This window comes from Ostrea edulis, chromosome 1 (genome assembly GCF_947568905.1).
Source record: "Ostrea edulis chromosome 1, xbOstEdul1.1, whole genome shotgun sequence".
Lineage (NCBI taxonomy): Eukaryota > Metazoa > Mollusca > Bivalvia > Ostreida > Ostreidae > Ostrea > Ostrea edulis.
The window spans coordinates 67,258,503-67,273,249 of record NC_079164.1 but is presented as its reverse complement, the minus strand read 5'-3'; the positions used below and the strand labels follow the sequence as shown (position 1 = coordinate 67,273,249).

General features: G+C 33.3%; 1 protein-coding gene across 6 annotated transcripts in view; it reads left to right on the top strand.

Moving 5' to 3' along the window:
• Positions 1–97: 97 nt before the first annotated feature.
• Positions 98–14,747, top strand: part of LOC125646527 (calmodulin-binding transcription activator 1-like) — a 55,359-nt gene continuing 40,709 nt past the window's right edge. For 2 of the 6 annotated variants that reach the window (XM_048872883.2, XM_056157380.1), the window contains exons 1-2: positions 99–178; positions 4,240–4,349. The gene's annotated coding sequence lies outside the window, so the exon portion shown is untranslated. Of the gene's footprint in view, positions 179–4,239; positions 4,350–14,747 lie in introns of all 6 variants that reach the window. The other 4 variants (XM_048872878.2, XM_048872897.2, XM_056157387.1 and 1 more) reach the window with 3 other exon arrangements.

The window sequence follows — 14,747 nt, the reverse complement described above, 5'->3', positions numbered from 1 at the left end:
CTCAATAAATTAAGTATAGACAAATGTATCAGATATATTCTTGTCTTTTCTAGAAAATAGTGTGTCAATGCATGAATTAATCAATTTTTCCCTTACTGCACATGCGTAGTCAACTTTCATTATTTGTTGACAGGTGCATTCAGGAGTATCGAGGCTAAGTTGGAGAAAATTCAGTACTGTAAGTCCTTAGTTTTTGCAATGTTTCTTTATTTAATTATTTGTTAACAACATTTTCTAAGAAGAATATGGATTCAAAATTCCGCTATCGGGGAAACATAACATTTACAGGTCACAGTCATGAATATGTATAATATATATGGGAATGTAGTATCAGTTTAATCTCACGATACGTTAGATCTAGTACTAAATTTTATTTAGAGTTGGCAGGTATATACATTTAACAATAAACACGAGGTCAGACGGGCTATTTAACTGACCATAATATATTATGATAAAGAAAGTGATAAGTTTGATTTATATGCCTAAAACATACTTCAACTTGATGATACTCAAAAATTTGTTTTGATCTGATGTGGATTCATAATGTAAGCAGTATCCTTGCATGTTTTGTTTTGGACCTACTTACTCTTCATACAAGTTTCGTGATTTAATTAAGCATTAAACAATTTTATTTCTTTCCTTCTTTTATGTACATCCGATATGCTGATATTAAATTTACACATGCAATTAATGATATGCAGACAAATTGAATGATGTGTTTTATGAAAATTTGTCTGCCCACTCCTGTGAATCATCAGCACAAATAAATTTAAAAATATATATATATTTAAATTTACTTTTGATTTAAAAAACCTCAACAATATCCCATTTCCTATGAGGCCAAACAGAAAGTATGTTCGTTTAATGTTACATGGCAATACAAAATAGGGTTTATAGGATGGATTATTATTTTTTTTTTTAACAACAGTTCATGCAGTCTAATATTACAGTGTATCAAGTACTTTTTTTTTCTGTTAAAAAATTGTCACACGATGGTAAAACAAGTTTGGTAATGTTCATTTTTGGGTAGTTAGAAAAAACATTGGGTCGGTCATGTAACAATAAACAAAGATATTATTTTGTTTTGCATTACTCTCTGTGCTTGTCGGAAAGCAATGGAGTAATCAGTGCTGCTTTCTTCAGCATGACAGCAATGAAATAGCCAGTGCTGCTTTCTTCAGCGTATTAAATTGGTGATGTCAATGTTATAGTGTGGCATTGTAGTGTTAACATGATGTTTATTTGGTATATATCTATATATATTACAATGTACACCATATTTTTTAGTTTTTCATAACTAAATCATAATAGAGAGAAACTCATAAGTTAAAAGAACTTGCTTCCAATCCATTTATACTTCAATGCAATGACAAATGTTCAGATGAAATCAATTATGTTGTAATGTAGATATTATGTAATGGCCTAGATGTATCCAGGGATTTATCCAGCTTTTAGATGTTACTACCCATTTCATATTTAAGGGGAATTTTTGAGAATGCAGTCGTGAGCTTCCAGGGGAGGGAGTGGGGTGGAGGACATCCTCAGATAATAACATCTCAAAACTGGCATACAAATTGATTGATTATTTATTCTTATCTATATTGTAGGACTTTGATAATTATAGAAAATGATTAAAAATATGTATATACAAATACTATTTCTTAAAATTCTCATACAGTTTTGTGAAGTTTCTATAATTGAAGGGGAATTTTTACCTGTGGAAGGGGAAATTTTCATTAGTTGTCAAAGGGGAAAGGTAGCCTTTACCGGTAGTAAAAACCACCTAGATAAATCTCTGGTATCATTTATTGAATAATTTTCCATTATTTATGTATCAAATTTATATATATATATATTTAAAACTGATCCCAATGACCAAAAATGAGAAAAGATATGATTAAACATAAAAGATATAATGGACACAATGTAAATACTAAAACTCTAAGTATTCAGGGAGTTTGTATTGATGGTACTAAATACTAAAACTCTAAGTATTCAGGGAGTTTGTATTGATGGTACTAAATACTAAAACTCTAAGTATTCAGGGAGTTTGTATTGATGGTACTAAATACTAAAACTCTAAGTATTCAGGGAGTTTGTATTGATGGTACTAAATACTAAAACTTTAAGTATTCAGGGAGTTTGTATTGAATGGTACTAAATACTAAAACTCTAAGTATTCAGGGAGTTTGTATTGATGGTACTAAATACTAAAACTCTAAGTATTCAGGGAGTTTGTATTGATGGTACTAAATACTAAAACTCTAAGTATTCAGGGAGTTTGTATTGATGGTACTAAATACTAAAACTTTAAGTATTCAGGGAGTTTGTATTGAATGGTACTAAATACTAAAACTCTTAAGTATTCAGGGAGTTTGTATTGATGATACTAAATACTAAAACTCTAAGTATTCAGGGAGTTTGTATTGATGGTACTAAATACTAAAACTCTAAGTATTCAGGGAGTTTGTATTGATGGTACTAAATACTAAAACTCTAAGTATTCAGAGAGTTTGTATTGATGGTACTAAATACTAAAACTCTAAGTATTCAGGGAGTTTGTATTGATGGTACTAAATACTAAAACTCTAAGTATTCAGGGAGTTTGTATTGATGGTACTAAATACTAAAACTCTAAGTATTCAGGGAGTTTGTATTGATGGTACTAAATACTAAAACTCTAAGTATTCAGGGAGTTTGTATTGATGGTACTAAATACTAAAACTCTAAGTATTCAGGGAGTTTGTATTGATGGTACTAAATACTAAAACTCTAAGTATTCAGAGAGTTTGTATTGATGGTACTAAATACTAAAACTCTAAGTATTCAGGGAGTTTGTAAGCACATGAAATAATTATTAGCATTTCATGCTATATTTCATTGCTCGTATTTACCTACATAGGGTATTACTTTCAAATGTGATATTGTTATTTCTTTTGATAGTATTTTATATTTTTTACTTGTATGTATATTTAAACAATATTCTTATTTTCTATCATCTTACTTCTTTACTTACTGCACTCAGAAGAGCTCTTATTATGAAACTTACATATTTATATATAGTATTTTAAAATTTGTCAAAATACTAGGTAATGATAATTATAAAAACCTATTTTTTTATACCATACAAACAAAATGAAAATTATTTTTGAGCAATTTTTTTTTTATACATATATTTGTTTTATTGTTGAAAATGTAACCAAGTCTAGCAGTCTAAAGCAATATCATAACAGTGCACACTCTACATAGCACATACATGAGGAAAAAAAAAACTTAATGAAAACAGAATATGAGATGATACTCTGGGATTTATCTAGGTTCTTTTTACTACCGGTAAAGGGTACCATTGCCCTTTAACAACCCTTCCACAGGTCAAAATTTCCCTTCAGTTGTGTAAACTACACAGAATTGTGTGAGAATTTCAACAAAAATCATTTTTGTATATTCCAAGTCATTTTCAATAATTATCAAAGTCTTAACACTACAGATAAGAATGATTCATAATCAATCAATTTATATGTCTGTAATCTGAGGATGTTCCTAGTCTCATTCCTCCCATGGAAGCTTATGAGTGCATTCTCAAAAATTCCCCTTAATATGAAATGGGTAGTAACTTCTTAAAGCTAGATAAAACCCTGATACCTGTTCATGGCTATATAAGAGGTACATGAATTAACACATGTCTTCCCTTCATTCGCTCAGAGTTTTAAGATAAATTACTTGCATTTGATGAAGCTGAAGACAAAAATGTTTGTTATTCAATATTTGAAGATTACGGGGTGGGTGAGATGGAGAGGTGGAGAAGGGGTATGTGGCATTTACAAATAAGATTGAGATAAGGTCTTTTTTATTAATTACTAAAGGAACATATCATGAAAAGTGAGTGAGTTAGTCGAAAATGAAAGTGAGATGGTCTCAATTTAATGGCCCTTGAACCAGGTATTTGGGGGGGCCACTATATGTGAAAGCTAAAAGAAGAGTTCATCTGACTAAACAGAATATCATTGTTCAAGTCTAATGGTCTGAAATATTTGTGATAGACTGGTTTTCTGAATCTGTATCATCACTCTCTGTAATTGATGACATCACAATACATCAACACACATTTTTGTGGAAAGTGATTGACCGCGTTACAGACAAGACTGTACACAAAAAATAATTTCACTTTATGTTTGTCTTTTAAATGTGTATTTGAAAATAAATAAGAGGGTAATTATAATACATTGGTCATTTCTACAGTAACTTGATGTAAAGAGTTGGATCACATCTCGTTGACAGGCGCAGAATCATTTGTTTGATTTGATGATCCACACTGGTTAACTCATGGTGATCCGACTCTTTGGATCAAGGTACTGTATTAATATGTATGGATTTGATATTTTTATCTATTCCAGTATCAAATTACCATGGTCTTCACCGGTGCTTACTGCATGAACTCTCCCATATTAGTACTTTGACCATTCTGGAAATAATGACTCACTCCTTAGAATTCACTGCTAGTTCATAACAGTATTTATGATACTAGTAACATCTTTTTCATTAAAATAACAGTGCTTAAATGAATGTTGTGATAGATTAATCTTGTTAATATAAAGAAAACAGTTGGTGTTCCTGGGCGGTGAAGTATCAGGTCTGGGTTTAGTTGTTAATCTTTTATTGTTACAAGATACAACATATTTTATTTCCCAGTTATGAGCACCTGGAGGCAGACAAGGTTCATAAAAGTGATCAGACACAGTCATTGAAATGGATACCTAATAACATGCTATGCATGTGCACTGCTACAAGATTACAAACTCTAGTTATTAATGTGCTAATGTGCATTTCTTTATAACCACTTTTATGTGAAACAACTTGTATAAATCAAGTGACACATATGCTACCATCCTTCATAAGCACTATCATAAAGCAAAGAGACCATACATTTGCTTCTGCTATTATGCGGCAATCGCCATGTAACATTTACTTTTCCTATGATTTCTTTTTAAACACAATTGGCAAATTGGTCAGAAGAATTTCTTACACAATGTAGTTCTGTAGACAGAGGAGATAGGTCTGCTGTTAATTTTGCAGTTTGCACACTGCCAATGGCTGCATTAGTTTAGCTAATGGCGTTCACTTAGTGACTACAGGTACCAATGCCATAGTTCATACAATTAGTAGTGTGATCACTTAATGAGGATAATTAGCAGTCCTATCATGAAATTAATCACATGCAAAGCAGGTCAACCAGTGTTATTCTTCTTCTCCAGAGGAATGGTGTGAAAGTTGGATCCCAGGTGTAGTGGGATATTTCAAGGCATCTAAGTGATACTGATGTGAGGTCTTCACACAAAGCTTAAGCAAGAGTGAAAGATCTAATTGATGAAAATGTATTTAAAAAAAAATCCCCCCCCCCCAAAAAAAACCCCAATTATGTTGAATATCATAATTAGTTTCGAGTATAAAAAAACACCCCATTTTTTGTTGGATGTTGCTTAAAGGATAGGTTTATATAGATATGACTGAAATATTTTTATAGCTATAAGTTAATTGTACCTGATGCAGTTTAGTAGCATTTAATCTCTGTATAATGTCTCTGTGTATTCATAAAGTATAGGTGGTGCTTCACAATTCTATAGTGTGACACATGAAACTGTCAAGATTCTGAAATTAGAATACTGCCTGTCTGTAGAGCTGTACATATACATGATATAGTGTAGAATGATATTCAATAGTACACAGAATCCTGTGCATGCAAATGGTACACCTAATGTACCATTGGATCATTAGTAGCTCACCTGAGGCTCAAGTAAGCTTTCTTGATCGAAATCTGTTGTTTGTTGTCATCATTGTTTTTGTCAATGTTAATATTTCTTATGATTTTATCTTCTTCTTTAGAAAAGGCAAAAAATAAGGTAGTTTAATTTAAAAATCTTTTCAAGAACCACTAGCTGGGCCAGAAAAGATTAGTTTCCTGGCATCATGAAGATTCAAGTTTGTTCAAATCATGCCCCCAGCAGTATGATAGGGCCACAATAGGGGATTGAAGTTTTAAATGGGGAAATAGGAAAAATCTTCTTCTCAAGAACAGCAGGGCCATAATTAGTCATATGCAAGCATTCTCAGATTGTGTAGATGTATTCAAAGTATGTTCAAATCATGGGCTGCAAAGGGAAAGGGGAGGGGGGGGGGGGGCAATAGCAAAACAAATTAAATTTGTTTGTGGGAATGAATAGTGAAACAGCTTTAAAAATCTTTTTCTCCATAACATGATAGCATCAGGGCCATAGTTAGTCATATTAAAATGCAAACATCCTCAGGTAGTGCAGATTCAAGTTTTTTCAAGTCATGCTCCCATGTGGGATGGGATGTGAGGATGAGACCATAATAGGGGATCAAAGTTTTACAAAAGAATAGATAGGGAAAAATCTCTTATTCTCAAGAGTGACAGCTAGGGCCATGATTAGTCATACAAGCATCATTAAAGGTAGTACAGATTCAATTTTTTTAATCAATGCCACAGGGGTAGGTGGGGCCACCAATACATGTTCAATGTTTGCATGAGAATATATCCATGGGGAATTTTTTTTGAAAATCTTTTCAACACCATGATTAGTATGCAAGCATCATCATGTAGTGCAGATTCACGATTGTTTGAAGCAATGGTTCCAGGAGGTAGGATGGGGGCCACAATAGGGGGTCAAACGTTTACATGGGAATATATATTTAAAAAGACCTTCTTCTGAAAAACCACTGGCTACTCAGTATGGAGTTGGAATGGGGCTAAAATTGGGCATAAAATGTTAAATAGTGCATGAATATAAGGGGGATTTTTAGAGAAAAAATTCTTCTCCAGAACAGCAGGTCATGTTAGTCATGTTGATATTGAAGCATCTCAATGTCATGTGGATTCAAGTTTAATTAAGTCATGGCTTTGTGGGGCTACTGAGGATGGGGTCATAATGTGGATTCAAAATTTTCATGGTAATAGAGGAATGGTAGCAAAATCTTTTTTAAGATCTTCAGAACTGAAGAACAGCCAAAGGGCCAAGGTAACTCTGACTGACTTGGGTGAGCATTGTGGTCAATGGGCCTCCTGTATTTCATTGTGACTTGTGGGTCCCGCATTTAAAATCTCTTCAAAATGCGCAGTTTACAATTGATAAATATTATGGGAAGGTTATGACTGTCATGTATACAGAAACAAATATTTGATATTACATATCAGAAAAACCATGGAAATTGTGTCCCCCATAACTGTAAATGATATCTTATAAGTATGTGATAATGTTGAGCATACAGCTATACATATGTAATACGATTATATCTAATATTGAAGACCATTTGTCTAGAAGTGAGTCATCCCAAATCAAAAGAGTTCGATTACAGATTTAACTCAGATGATATGGATCATGCAAAGGAATTATGATGTTGATGTATTGAAAGTCCTTGCACTCTCTACATTTAACTATAGTATTTAGTTATTTCCAAAGCCGCATAATCAGATTTATAGAGTACAAGGTCCGTGAAGCAACTAACATTCTTCTGTCCTTAAAGAGATTAGTTGCTTGGTGACAAATTTTAATGATTACCGGAAGATATCGGATGATGTCATTAAACACACATTTTATTGATCCTAGCTAGATTTTAGAGAATAGCGGCACACCATGACAGACTATGTAGCAGTATCTCGCTCCCTGATTAACAGAGACCACTATTGATTCCCCATCATCAAATCTGGCAAATTACAGTATAGTTACACTGCCTCTTCATAAGTATTGGTAAATAATCAGATGTATGTTTTATAGCCACACATTCAGTCAGGAAAGCAAGGTGTCTGTCTGGGGGTGTAGCTGTGCCGAGTACTGTAAAGGACTGGGGGATTACCTGGTCTTTTGATGGTTTCTGATGAAACTTTACTGTAGTAGTCTTCAAAGTTGTGCAATGATATTTTAAGATATATTATGCAAGTTCTTTTATCTATCCACCCATTGTCAATTTTATTATCATGAGTAAGGAGTGCCAATTTATTTTTGGGACCCTGATAAATTGCAAAAAAAAAAATATAAAAAAAAAATAATCAAGATTCAAATAAAAGAGGTTTGCACCTGAGTTTTGTAGTATTGTCAATTTATTTGGAAGTATATATTATTGATTTCTACATTGAAGGAGATTTATGAAATCAAAAAGAAAAACTGGAGGATCATTTAATTTGCTTGTTGTTGAGCTGCAGTGTGATAAACATGACCTTATCGCACTTAAAGATTTTCACACAATTTATTCACATAAACTCAATTTGTCAACACAACATAAGGAACACAAATTAATCATTATATCAAATAAATACTCACTCATGTCTTCTAACCATGCATATAGATATAAAAAGTTTAATGCTACGAGATTGGAAATAATAACCTATTTGCACTTTAGATACAGAAAAATCCACCATATGAAACGTAAGAGTTCAAAAGAACTTATTAGGAGTATTGTCAAGTTTTAGAATTGCACATAAATCACAAACTGTTGCCTTTGACTTTAAGATGGAACTAAAGGAAGTGGGGTTATTGATCAAATTTTTGAATTATTGGCCAAAATACTGAATTTTCATATAAAATTTTGGGCAAATCAATATAGATGTTTTTAAGTATCAGCATATTGTTTTCATAAACATATCAACCAAATTACTGGGGTAATGAAGTTTAAAAAACATTAAAATTTGGAGTCTGTTCTAGCTTCACCATGAATTACAAACAATAAGAGTATAATTATGTAAATATTGAACTATAGCATCCTGTGCAGTTATGTTAAAAAGCTGAGGGGCTTTGCAACTTCGCAGAAACTTTTACTTTGGCCATAGCTTTTGAATGGTTGGTGATAGCTAGGACTTTTATATATCAATTGTCTATATACCTTATGTGACAAGACCTTAATTCTTTTGGTACCAAAATGTTTGACCTCATAACCTTTGACCTCGGAGTGTGACCTATTTTGAAAAACTTGAACCAAGACCGTAACTTTTGAGAATGGAAATTGTTGATAGGACTTTCATATTTCACATGTGTATTCCTTGTGACCAGACATTTCTCTTGGTATTATAATTACTTTGCTGCCATGCAGGGGCATCATGTTTATAATTATGACTTGCAGACATCTTAACATAAGATTCAAGGTTATGTAACATTTTCTTAATTTCCATGCAAAATTGAGATACAAATTTAGGACAATGATATATATCAGGGACTTCATTTATTACTAGCACATAGTTTCTCATAATTGTTCAAAAACCAACACTCGAATAGGTTAATGTGTGACAAAGGCAATTATTGATCAGCCATACAAATGTACCTTCATAATAATCTTCTTTTGAAATGTCAAAAATTGGCTCTCACTTGTTCTTTGTGAGTGAGCACCATTTACCTATTGTGTGATTTGCAGTCTCAAGAAACTTGCACGGAAATTTACAAATAAGCACTTTGTCTACTTGCATGGTTGTATTTTCAAGTAGCTGCCATTCATCACTTAAATCGATATATAATGATATATTTAAATTTCTATCTGGCACTTTGGCTTAATTTCTGAAAATATTTTTTTATTTTCACTGAAACAAAACAAAATTTAAAAGCAATTAAACACACATCTATAATCAATTTAAGTGTAACTCCTGATGAAAATAGGCTTGGACAATTATTAATAAAATAAGAAGATTGAAGTTAAAATTTGAAAGAGAGAATCAAATTCTCGAAAATCTTCAAATGATTATAATTTTTATTTCAAATTTGGTAAATTTCTTTAGAGAATTACATGTAATTTGATAAACTGTAGATGAAATGTTAGAAAAATAATCCTTCGTTATTTTCTCATGTGGGATAGGGAAATTCCACCCTGGGGACTCACTGTCTAGGACTCAGCAAAGCCGAGATCGTCCTACACTGAGAATCTTGTCCCCGCAATGGAATTTCCCAATCCCACACATGTACTGTGAAGGATTCTATTAATCTTGTGTGGCCAGGAACTTGTAGGTTAGATTTTTTGGTGATATTTCATTCAGGATCAGTAAGGAAAATTGGGAGACTCCATGAAAGCAAATGTTTACAATGCATTTGTACTTTGATGCTATAAAATATGTTAAAATCAGCCCTGTACAAATTACTGGTGTATGCAAGGTCTGTCTCAAGGTTTCCAGAAAACATTTCCAACACATTAAATCTTTGTCCAGATTAGGAGGCACCACTAGTGTTTCTAAAGCTCTAAATCTCTGTGAAGATCAAATGATTAGTGAAAGCAGAAAAATCTTGCAGAGAAAAGATCTTTTCGTCAGTAATTTCATAATTATCAAAAAGTAAAAGCTTAAAAGCAAAACCCACTTCAAATTAGCAGGCTTCTGAAGAGGCCTAATTATTAAGATAATGCCCTCGGAAGATAGGGAAGTTTTTTCAACCACTTCATGTTTTGCAGCATGCTCTGTATAATTGTAAAAATGACAGAACTCACTACAGAATCTGATTTCATTGAAGGTTCTGAAGGATTTCATGTCAGCTTTTTAAGACTCCCAACATTACTAGACGTGTTAGTGAGCCTTTGATAGGAAAGCAGGAAATATAGGAATTTGAATAAGATTAAAATATAATTTATTCTGCTAATCAGCAGACACTTTCTGATATGTCAATATGCTCTTAATCTTTTTAATTGTGATGTATTGATTTTTCCAAAGTGCAGTAGTACAAAATTGCATAATATTTAAATGAAGATTATAAACATAGAAAATAAGTATCCTTGAAATGAAAATGTATCAGCATTTATTATGATTTCTAATCAATTTTCAAAAATCAGTAACATATTAAGCTAATTTGGCAGGATAGATGTACTTGCTTATTATAGCTTGATCTTGTACTATAGGAAATAGAGTATATATGGCACAGGTTTTGCCCAGCAGCAGGTGTTTGACGACATTTCCTGTATTTTCCTTGCACGTTAATTTGAGGAAATCCATCATGAGATAGCTGATATCAAGTTTTGTTTGTGAAAACTGCTATCTAGGGAAATCAGTTTATCTTATTTTGGATTTCCGTCATTAGAAATGTTGTCTAGAGCATAATGCTTTATAACTCCCTTGTCAGAAATTCAGAGAAGATATAGATTTGTGATTGATTTCAAGAGGTGACATCTAGCCACAGCTGATGTTTGTATACTTATGCCATCCATTTAAATCGACTACAAAATCTCTATCTGTTAAATGACTGAATGCTATAAACTTGATCAGAGTTAATATGTAATATATGTATACATGTATGTGTAAGCATTTTATATATTGAATACAAATTATTAGGCCTTAGTTAGCCAATGTAATGTGTGTATTGATAATTACTTGAAACTTTATATAATGGACAAGAGCCAGAATGACTTGTTTATAAGATACACTTGAAGTCAGTGTGTAGCCTAGGTCAGCCTCTGTGCCTGAGGTCAGTGTGTAGCCTAGGTCAGCCTCTGTGCCTGAGGTCAGTGTGTAGCCTAGGTCAGCCTCTGTGCCTGAGGTCAGTGTGTAGCCTAGGTCAGCCTCTGTGCCTGAGGTCAGTGTGTAGCCTAGGTCAGCCTCTGTGCCTGAGGTCAGTGTGTAGCCTAGGTCAGCCTCTGTGTCTGAGGTCAGTGTGTAGCCTAGGTCAGCCTCCGTGCCTGAGGTCAGTGTGTTGCCTAGGTCAGCCTCTGTGCCTGATGTCAGTGTGTAGCCTAGGTCAGCCTCTGTGCCTGAGGTCATTGTGTAGCCTAGGTCAGCCTCTGTGCCTGAGGTCAGTGTGTAGCCTAGGTCAGCCTCTGTGCCTAAGGGCCTCTCTTTATTCATGAAATTCTTTGCTCATTGTATGTTGATGTTTGTTGCCACTTAATTGTGTCTGTGCAGGGAAATTAAAGAGGATCTTTTTTATGTTAAAATTTGACTTTCTGTAAGATTGGTAGGTAGTTTTTTTTTAAAGCAATAATTGTATACAGTTAACATGGGGTACATGCATGTAGATATTGAGGTGTACACAGGGAACATTAGATAACATGAGGTACATGTAGATATTGAGGTGTACACAGGGAACATTAGGTAACATGGGGTACATGTAGATATTGAGGTGTACACAGGGAACATTAGGTAACATGGGGTACATGTAGATATTGAGGTACACACAGGGAACATTAGGTAACATGAGGTACATGTAGATATTGAGGTACACACAGGGAACATTAGGTAACATGAGATACAAGGGCCTCTCTTTATTCATGAAATTCTTTGCTCATTGTATGTTGATGTTTGTTGCCACTTAATTGTGTCTGTGCAGGGAAATTAAAGAGGATCTTTTTATGTTAAAATTTGACTTTCTGTAAGATTGGTAGGTAGTTTTTTTTTAAAGCAATAATTGTATACAGTTAACATGGGGTACATGTAGATATTGAGGTGTACACAGGGAACATTAGATAACATGAGGTACATGTAGATATTGAGGTGTACACAGGGAACATTAGGTAATATGAGGTACATGTAGATATTGAGGTGCACACAGGGAACATTAGGTAACATGGGGTACATGTAGATATTGAGGTGTACACAGGGAACATTAGGTAACATGGGGTACATGTAGATATTGAGATGTGCACAGGGGACTTTAGGTAACATGGGGTACATGTAGATATTGAGGTGCACACAGGGGACTTTAAGTAGATAAGGAGGTTACAATGCAATACAAATGCACAATGAATTACAATACTTTATGAAAAATAGTGAAATATGTCAAGTTGGTCATGATGTATTTTATACTGAATGGAAAAATAATACAAAACATTGATATATCATATTGCCTAGTTTCATATTGCAATGCACCGATGCATGATGTATTGTATCTGTCTTTGAATTTGTGTGCTCCATGCATCAATAATTGAGGTCAAAAACTTTTTCCATCCCCTATCCTTGAAAACGAAGGGACTGTAGGTTTCCTGTTTGTCATGGTGTTTGTCCGTGACAGTTTGTCTGTCTCTCTGTCTGTCAGTCGCTATGTCTATTAGTCAGTGGGCCAATCCCACTTAGTTTTTCACATTTTTTCCCATCATGTTTTGATTTAGGAAGCTGAAATACTACAGTGTGTTTACAGATCAAATTAAAATTTTGTCACAGTTGAGTGATTTTTACAAGATATATATGGGACTTTGTGTCAAATATAGTTAAACTTTTTCCACTATACTCTAACTTAGGAATCTGAAATTTGACATATGGTTACTGCCACCTAATGAGTAGATACAGATCAAGTTTCACTTTTGTTACGGTTGATGTATTAAATTCTAATAAATATTGTAAAATTTAGTTTCCTAGTTGAATGAACTTCCAATTTATCTTTTTCTGGCCTTTTAAATCCATGCTATGATTTTGGAAGCTGAAATTTGGTATTTGATTTACTAATGTATGTTTATACAGATCAAGTTTAAGTAAAATTCATTATTGCATATGAACTGATTTTTATGAGATACATGGATCTTGGTTCAGAATTTAGTTCTCTGGAGTCTTAACTTATTCGATGTGTGATTATTGAATGAGTAGATACACATTGAATTTTACATTTTGTTATAACATTGTTCTATTAATTCAAAAGAGTTGATACACCTGGATAGAGGTAAAAGTTCAAAGTGGAGATTTTTGTTCAGTGTCTGGTATTGCATGTAGGAACATATGATACACAGTTATTGACCTTTTTGAGAAGTACATTATAATTACTGAGCCTGAAGGTCAAGGTGAATATTCTTGTTTGACTCGGAGAAAATAGACAATGATTGTTTTATTATATGGTTTAATAATTTAAAACACAGAAACCCAGTACTAGAGCCTACAAAATCATACATGATCAGTCATCTTTGTTTACAGCTAATGTGCAAGACCCTGTCCGAAGTGATTAGGTACTGAATGAATTAAAGTATCATAACAGGCTACCAGAGCTTAACAAATGATACATACCTGATTGGCCATCTTTAAAATTGATGAATAACCAATCATAACAGTTTGGAAATTCACAATTTATTTTTGGTCTGTTGTTGGAAAAATCGAATGTTATAGTCACCTTGAGATGAACATAGCATTTTATTTTTATGAGTTTATTGTAATTTAGTCATTCAGAAAGCTCAGAATTTTTCAGTCATGAATATGGTAAATACTTTAATTTGTCAATCTATATAGGAAAATGAATAGAATATGAGAAGAAATGTTATAAATGCTGTTTTTCCAAGGGACTTTTATTGAAGTCAGCTGTAGATATCTGTGTGTGGTTTATCTGGGACTTCATTTTTGCAAGTGGGAGAAATAAGTTCAGGTGTTAGGAAATCCTGTAAAATCTGATGCATTGGATGCCAAGGTTCCTCTTCAGATTAAACAAATATCACCCACATTAAATAAATGTTGAGCAATTTGCTGAGAAAATAATGGTACATGTATGTGTTTGTCTAATCATTCAAAACAAATCATTACATCTCTTACACCGATATCCTGCACTGGTCTTGACAGGGTCTCAGTGAAGTGAACCCAGTCAGTAGCAGACATTGCATGGCTACCATTGATACAAAAAGAAGATTTTTTCAGAAGTACAGAGTTGGTCCTATTCCAAGGGTATAATTCCATAATGGAATATGGAAGTAGAGAATGATTGCATGTGAAGGCAGAAGTTTTAGCAGAGAATGCTATTGATCTGAGAGAGTTGGTCAGTGAATTGCCTGCTTATTAACAGAATGTCAGGTTCCTTCTTCTGCCA